We start from the raw sequence: 7,717 nt of genomic DNA, 5'->3' as shown, positions 1-7,717 counted from the left end.
TTCTTCCTTCCCGTGTATGCAATTCATCTCGAAGTGGCTCAGGAAAACTAAGGTACAGACAGGTCAGAGATTGGTAGGGTAGATTGCAGGGCACCGACTCGGAAAGCCAGGCATCCTATCTTGTTTCTCGGCTTTTGCTTCATCAACCCCATGTGTCCTTCGGCCGCCTCTAACTGCCCCAGGATCGAAGCCCAATATCCATCTGGGTTGCACCTGCATCCAGTAGATGACAGCCATAGCTCATACTTGCATCCTTGTGTATATCTATAGGTATATACTGTTTCTTTTTAGAGACCTATTGTAGAAGTCCCTCCGCTATTTGGTGGTCTCTGGACCCTTGGCTCAGTAACAGAACATTTCTCTCTCTTGGCCTCAGAAATACTGTGGCTCCCAACACAGCAGAGCAATAAATGAAGAAGGGAAGGGACCCCCTGGGCCCCGGCTCCGCCCAATGGCAGTTGTTTCCGTTGAGAATTCCAGACCCACCTGTGTGACAGTTAAGACTCACAGCTCTCACTTCTATGGTGTGGTGTCTGGGGTGCCAGTGGTGGTCCCTGAATAGCTCATCCTGGGCCTCTGGCTATTACTTGATGTGATTGAGACAGCCAAGATTTCTCGCAGTGGTCTGTGCCTCTGGGAAGAGAAGCATCAGGAGTTCAACCTTTCGCCTAGGGTCTCTTCTTTTCTTTAGAAGAAACTGTCCCTCATTTCTGCTGTCTGCCCATCCTCGATGTCTGAGGAGCCCATGTTAAAAGACTCCTTCCTGAGATGAAGAGCTGGCTAGCTGTTAAGATATCATTTCTTGGTGGGAACACACAACGCACACCTCCAGTCATTCACATTGCTTTGTCTCTTAAAGCGAGTTGTCAAGTCGGGCTCACACCTGTCATCGTAGCTACTCAGGAGGCTGAGATCTGAGGATCGTGGTTCAAAACCAGCCCGGGTAGGAAACTCCGTGACACTCTTATCTCCAATAAAGCACTCAGAAAACCAGAAGTGGTGCTGTGGCTCAAGTGGTGGAGTGCTCATCTTGAGTTGAAGAGCTGAGGGACAGCGCCCAGGCCAAGAGTTCAAGCCCCATGTCCAACAACAACAACAACAACAAAAAGTGAGTTGTCAGGGCACCTTGACCAGTGTCTGGGCCAGGTAGGGAGAGGGAGATAGGAAGGGCAAACAAAGTAGCATGCCTAGGATCCCTGAACAGATAGACAGGGCTGGAGAAAGAGCCCAACAGCACACCAGCTTGCCCACGTAGACTTGAGATGACACCTCTTGAAGGCTGGGGTTCAAATTGTTGAGGTCTGAAGCCTAGGACTGAGAGGTTGTACCCAGACTCACCTTCCACCAGGGGAAGTTGCTTAATCAGAGACAGACATCCCCATGTTCTGTGCTGTAGATGTCCCACCAACGGTTCCCAGAAGCCATGACATGTCCCTGTAGCTGGAGGCCGAAGCCTGCAGGAAGGGAAAGAAAGGTACGTGGTAGGGCTGGATGGATATGAGTCCCAATCCTGGAGGGGTTACTGCCTGGGGTGAGGGGGGAAGGAGGCAAGGTACTTGCTAGGATATCTAAAGTGGTGTCTATCCCTTCCTCACATCCCAGCTCTGTTTCTACCTCTTCATTCATTCCTAGCTAGGAAGGGAGATAGCATGCATCCTGCAGCAACTGTATGAGATGGTGCTCAGGGTACCATTACCAATAAACAAGTACGCACCTGTCCTTCCTGGTCCTAGTTATGCTCTCTGACTTCTGTTCCTATCGCTGCCCCAGCCTCTCAGTCAGCATGCTTTGCTGGCTCTGTACGAAGGAAGGTAACAGGTTAGTCTCAGACAGCCGCCATTTGCTCTGTATGTATCCTGATGTGCGCTGGAGTTAGCCGTTTCCATCTGAGATACAGTCGAGGAAAGTACTTCTTGCTTTTCACTCATTCTCTTCTTCCTTCCTCCTCCCACATCTGGATGTCTTTGCCTGCCGTTCTGTCTCTTGATCTGCCTCATTTCCTTGTGTTTACAGAGAAGACTGGATCATGAGTCGAGAGGAGTCGGAGAGGGGCTCCCTCCACAGGCACATCCCTCAGCATGGAAGGAGGGGTGACAACCCGTTGAGAGCCAACCCCCGACCCCCACTGCCCTGGAGTTTCAGGAATCCCAGTCTCAAGGGTGCTCCCTTCCCCCAAAGGTTCTTCCACTGACTTCCATACAGGGAGCTCAGCGCATCACACACACGAGTTCCATACCCCCTCCTTCCCGTACTGCTTGGCTCTCCACAGGAAATAGCAAGGAAAGTGCTGGCATCAGACCCCACCGCCTGGCTCCCAAGACAGTGGTCCTTGCTAGTGTCCCCTTTCTCTACTTCTGAGCTACTCCAGCTGCCCGATGGAGCCAGATCTGGACTGTTACATCCCTGATAGATATTCAAGGCCAAATTCCAATTATTGACTCATTTCTCAGCCGGAGACCGGGGCGATGGTCAAGTCCTCATGTCCCTATCTTCCTCCTTGGAGTCCTTAGGGGAAAAGACACTGTTTCTCATGCATTTCTGGATCCCCAGGGCTTTTGCTCTGAGCGCGGTGTGCCCCTCCCTACAACAAGGATCATGAATAAAATTCCCAAGTGTCACACCACAGATGTTGAATTCCTTTTTTTTTTTTTAAAAAAAAAATAAAAGTTTGAACTAATAAAACATTGCTGTAGGAAAGTTTGGGACAATTCTAATGTAGTGAGCTTCGGGAGGGGACACTGTGCTGAGGATGTACAAGTTCAGGTGGGGTTTTCAGCATCAAGTTTGCCAGTGGGGACACAATTGTGTATGTGTGTGTATGTGTGTGTGTGTGAGAGAGACAGACAGACAGAGACAGACACAGAGACAGACAGGAAGACAGACAAAGAGAGACAGAGACACAGAATTAGACAGGAAGACAGAGACAGAGAGACAGAGACAGAGAACACACAAGTGTCCACTCACCTAGTTTGAGGTGATCCATGCTCATGTATAGAATTCAACACTCTCCACAGCTCTTATTTCCAGCTTTTTGCTGATCACTAAGTGGTTTTGAACAGCAATGCTCAGATCTTAGCCTCCCGAATAGCTAGGATTACAGGTATGAGCAAAACTTAAGAGTTTAAAGCTAGCTTGGAGTCTGCTGGTTTGCTCAGGGGGCAAAGAGGAAAAGGGAAATTGACACATGGCTGCCTGCTTCTGCATACTTTCTCACCCTGACTGGTTGAAAAGATCCAGTGAGTCCTGTGTGGCTATCATCGTTTAGAGAGGACCACAGATGAGGCTCGAAGTCTGAGACACCAAAGGTAGTCTAAGAAAATTTCTGCCTTCTGAAAAATGCAAGAGGCAAACCTGCTCCCAGATTCTCCTTCCATAGGCTCACAGACTGTCTCTTACCCGTGTTCTGACTAAATTCCTCCACACTACTCATCTTTACACAGACTGCAGGAATGCTTTAGTATATGGCCATCATGTCCACTTCTTGGGCTTAATTCTTTTGTCTCAAGCTTATTTTGTTGTGTGGAATTTTATGACTCCAGGAAAACAAGTGATCTCTCTAGAAAAGGTAATTAAAATTAAGAGACACAAGAATTGAAATATGTTTTTGACACTGACCACTTAAAAATTGCTATCTTTGGGGCTGGGAAGGTAGCTCAGTGGTAGAGCGCTTGCCTTGCATGCCTGAGGCCCTGGGTTCGATTCCTCAGCACCACATGAGCAAAAAGCAAAAAACCAGAAGTGGCGCTCTGGATCAAGTGGTAGAGTGCTAGACTTGAGTTGAAGAGCTGAGGGATAGCGCCCAGGCCCTGAGTTCAGGCCCCACAACCAAGCCCCTCCCCCCCCCCAAACTGCTGTCTTTATGTATTGCTGGAAAGTAGAAAAGGTGCTCTTGGCCGAAATATGGAAACTTTCAGCCCCATCTATACCAAATACGTGATGTGATTTCAAACTCATATAATTAAAGACTTAATTTCATAAAACCAGAAAAAAGGCTCTCAAACCTGCATTAATCATTTTTTAGAAGAAAGTAAGCAACATTTCCCTTCTATTATGTTGTTAGGTACTAATTGATTGGGTAAATTCGATTTCTCTGTTCCTTTAGATTTGCATGACTTTAAAATACATTTTTTATCTCTATTAAGTAGGATGTCAAAACCAGCTTTTGGATTATTTTTAAAGCCTAGTAAGATCACAAGCTTCCCTGAAAATATGTCCTATCTTGACAATGCATTAAGCCTTAAGAAAAGTTTAATTAACAAATGTCAGAATGTGTTTCTTCTAAAAATGTGATATATTAACAATTCATTCCTATCTCCTGAGTCTAACAACATTTTAACCCTTAAAGAATAAAGAGGGAGATTTTACATTGTAACATGGCTTATGCAACCCAAAACATGACATTTTAAAATTAGATATAAATGAATATCCTATATCTCATGGCTTGAGCCCACTTTTATATATACATTCTTATTAATTACAGACAATTAGTGCCATAGCATTAGATGCAATTGCAATTGCAGATTTTTATTCAGGCTAGCCAAGTTAAGGCTTAATATAGTATCTCTACACCTGACATTAACTTCTGGACAATAGAGATAACTTATCTCCCCTTTATGTGATTTTGAGCACTGTGGCTAAGAAAATACATGAACAAACCCATTGGAAACAATAAGGATCCATGCAAAAGGTTTATTCTTGCTTATATCTGTCTTTAACTGATATACATGTGTAAGGGGAAAAAACCCACAAAGAAATATGGAAACAAAGGACCAATTTGCCTCATTTTATCCTGTGTCTTCTCTATCTGGCATTTCTTATCTTTAATAGGCCTAATTTCTTTCCAATCTGTTTTGTCCACTTATAAAAAGATACTGGAGTGTGTGTTTTACCAGTAAGGATTAGAATAATATTTTTGCATTCCATTTTTTCCCATTTAATAATTCCCCACACACATGTTTTCAATGGCTTATCAGTCTTCCACATAACAAACTTACTGCATCAAACGCCTATTGTATATTTACTTTACTTCTATTATTTTATTGTTATAAAGATGGCAGAATAATAATCTGTGTGAACATACCTGTAATTTGTATGCATCTCTGACAGTTTCTTTTTTAAGACAGGCTCCTGAATGTACTAAGTTAAAGGCCATATTTAAAAGCTTTTGGATTTTGGTGCTTATTACCAAATTGCCCTAAATAAAAAAATTCCAATTTATGCTATCACCTAGACTGGTTGAAAGTACTGTCTCCTCTTTGGTATCTAAGTTATTTGCAATCTCATGACTGTCACTACTATCTATTGTTATATTTTTACTATCTCTGGGTGTCGTTTTCCTTGCTTTCTTTTTTGTGTCTTTTCTGGCCTACTTGGTGAGAAGATGCGGGCTGTGACTTTGAACTGGGGATTCTTTCCTCTGGAGGCTGTGCAGGCTATGTCATAATGAAATGTTAACCCCGTTCTCTAATTTTCAGAGCAGCTGGATCACCAAGGCCCCTTGTAGGCCTCAGGCCTACAAGGAGGTCCGGGAAGCCCACAGAGAACCGTTAACACGTGCCACGTTTTCTCTTTATTCCCTTTGGCGACCTGGGCCTTTGGGATGCCTTTGAGGTGTTTGATGCTTTTTGTAAGTCAGAGTTATTGATCAGGTGAGCAAAAGAAAGTGCTAGCCATGGCTAGGAGATGGGTTGGCTGGCGCTTACAACCCGTGGGGGAGGATGGGGGGTCACTCGCGCTTGGTGACTGGGTCTTATGAGTCTTGAGGCTAGTGACAAAACTGGCCCCCAAGGAAAAGTTCTTGATCTTGGCTGCAAAACCGGGACAATCTGATACTTACCAAATGAAACAAAAGCGTGAGGAGACATGGTTCCGGTCACAGAGGACACAGCTGACTCTGCATTGCTCTGCTCTTCTTGTTCAGCAAGTGACACTCGTAAGTATGTGTCCCACTGAGAGATAGTACATGCTGATATACAAATCTATCTATCTATATATACATATTTCACATTGAAATATGGTATATGCTGGCATAGTATGTATGTATACATATCACTTTGAAATATCGCATATGCTTGTATTTGGTGTATATATGCATATATATACACACCAAATACATATATACCATATATAGTATATATATATATGTATGTATGTATATATATATATATATATACCTTGAAATATGGCATATGCTGGCGTATGGCATATATACATCATATTGAAATATGGTATATATATATCACATTGAAATATGGCATATGCTGGTATATGATATCTATGTCTCACATTCAAATATGGTATATGCTGAACAACTAACTTAGAGTTTAACAAAATGAGTACTGAGAAGCTGGAATAGATGGGGAGGGGGAGGGCGGATGAATGGAGAAAGAACGGGCAGAGGAAGGGTCAGAGTGTTGTTGGAGGAGGGGGAGAGTCCGGAGAGGGGTGACGTGGGTCAAAGTGCATTGTACTCATAAACTGTCACGTTGAGTTGAAACCTCTTTGTACGGCTACTAAAAATAAGGGTGAGGGAATGCCCTTGCAAACATGTACCCTTTAAGACCATTTCAATAACCCAGCAGCGCAGCCCATCAGTTAGTCTCACCTTCTCTTCTAGGGAAAGGGTGATGTTCCATTGGATCTCAGGGCTGGACCGAACCCCATGATTATTAATAAGAAGAAAAGATGGCAAGCATCATGTCTATCTCTGCTGGCCTTCCAAGCCTTTTCACTCCCGGCTCAATGTCAAGTGACATTGCGGGTCCCTGAGTGAGGAGCACACAGAGCAGCATCTATGGAGAGCCACATTAGTACCAGACACTGGAAGCGCAGGTAAACAGATACGACATTGTTTCGGGATGGCTAGAATTCTGAGGTTGTTTTAGGAGCATCATTTACTCACCCTGACTGAGAAGTTTTAAAGGATATTTAACCCCCACCCCTCACCTCCAGGAACATTCACCCACTATAAAACTTACAAAAATAAGTCAATAACCTTAGAAAAATTAAAACATTCATTATTGAAAGCTGGAACATACAGAATCATTTAAAAGGTTATTTGATTAGTTCCTAGCTCTTGCTGCTGTGAGCAAGTTTTCTGTGAATGTCTTCCTGCTCAAGTTTGGAATGTTAAAGTAAAAAGGGAAAGAGGCTAGGTACTGGTGGTTCACACCTATAATCCTAGCTACTCAGGAGGCTGAGATCTGTGGATCACAGTTCAAAGTCAACCTCCCATGCCCACCTCCCTACACTGGAAAGTTTGAGAGACTCTTATTTCCAATTAATCACCAAAAAACCAAAACAAACAAACAAACAAGACTTGGAAGTGGAACTGGAGCTCAAGTGGTAAAGCACTAGCCTTGAGCATAAAAGCTTAGGGACAGTGCCCAGGATCTGAGTTCAACTCCAGGCTCAGCGCACACACACACACACACACACACACACACACACACACACACACACACACACACACACACACACTCACACACACAAAATAGAAAGGGTACCTGTCCTGGGCTAGTTAACAGATGCTTTATTTCTTCCCCAGAATCTGAGTCACCACTGAAAGTTCATGTCATTTCTATGTGAGGAAGGATTTTAAGGCTCAGAGAGACTGGGAAACTTTGAATTCAGATTGCTTTAAGCCTACTACTTCTGCTTTGGAAATCCTCAGATGTCACCCTCCTGAGTAGTTAGGATTAAAGGTGTGAACCACCGG

General features: G+C 43.9%; 1 long non-coding RNA gene across 1 annotated transcript; it reads left to right on the top strand.

Annotated features, from left to right (window-relative positions):
• The first annotated feature begins 547 nt into the window (after positions 1 to 547).
• Positions 548 to 2,613, top strand: LOC138841839 (uncharacterized). The gene is made up of 3 exons (XR_011376516.1): positions 548 to 1,108; positions 1,397 to 1,474; positions 2,014 to 2,613. It is a non-coding gene; the product is annotated as an uncharacterized lncRNA (long non-coding RNA).
• The last annotated feature ends 5,104 nt before the right edge of the window (positions 2,614 to 7,717 follow it).

This window comes from Dipodomys merriami, unplaced genomic scaffold (genome assembly GCF_024711535.1).
Source record: "Dipodomys merriami isolate MVZ:Mamm:240054 unplaced genomic scaffold, mDipMer1.0.p SCAF_33, whole genome shotgun sequence".
Lineage (NCBI taxonomy): Eukaryota > Metazoa > Chordata > Mammalia > Rodentia > Heteromyidae > Dipodomys > Dipodomys merriami.
This window is presented reverse-complemented; position numbering and strand designations above follow the sequence as displayed.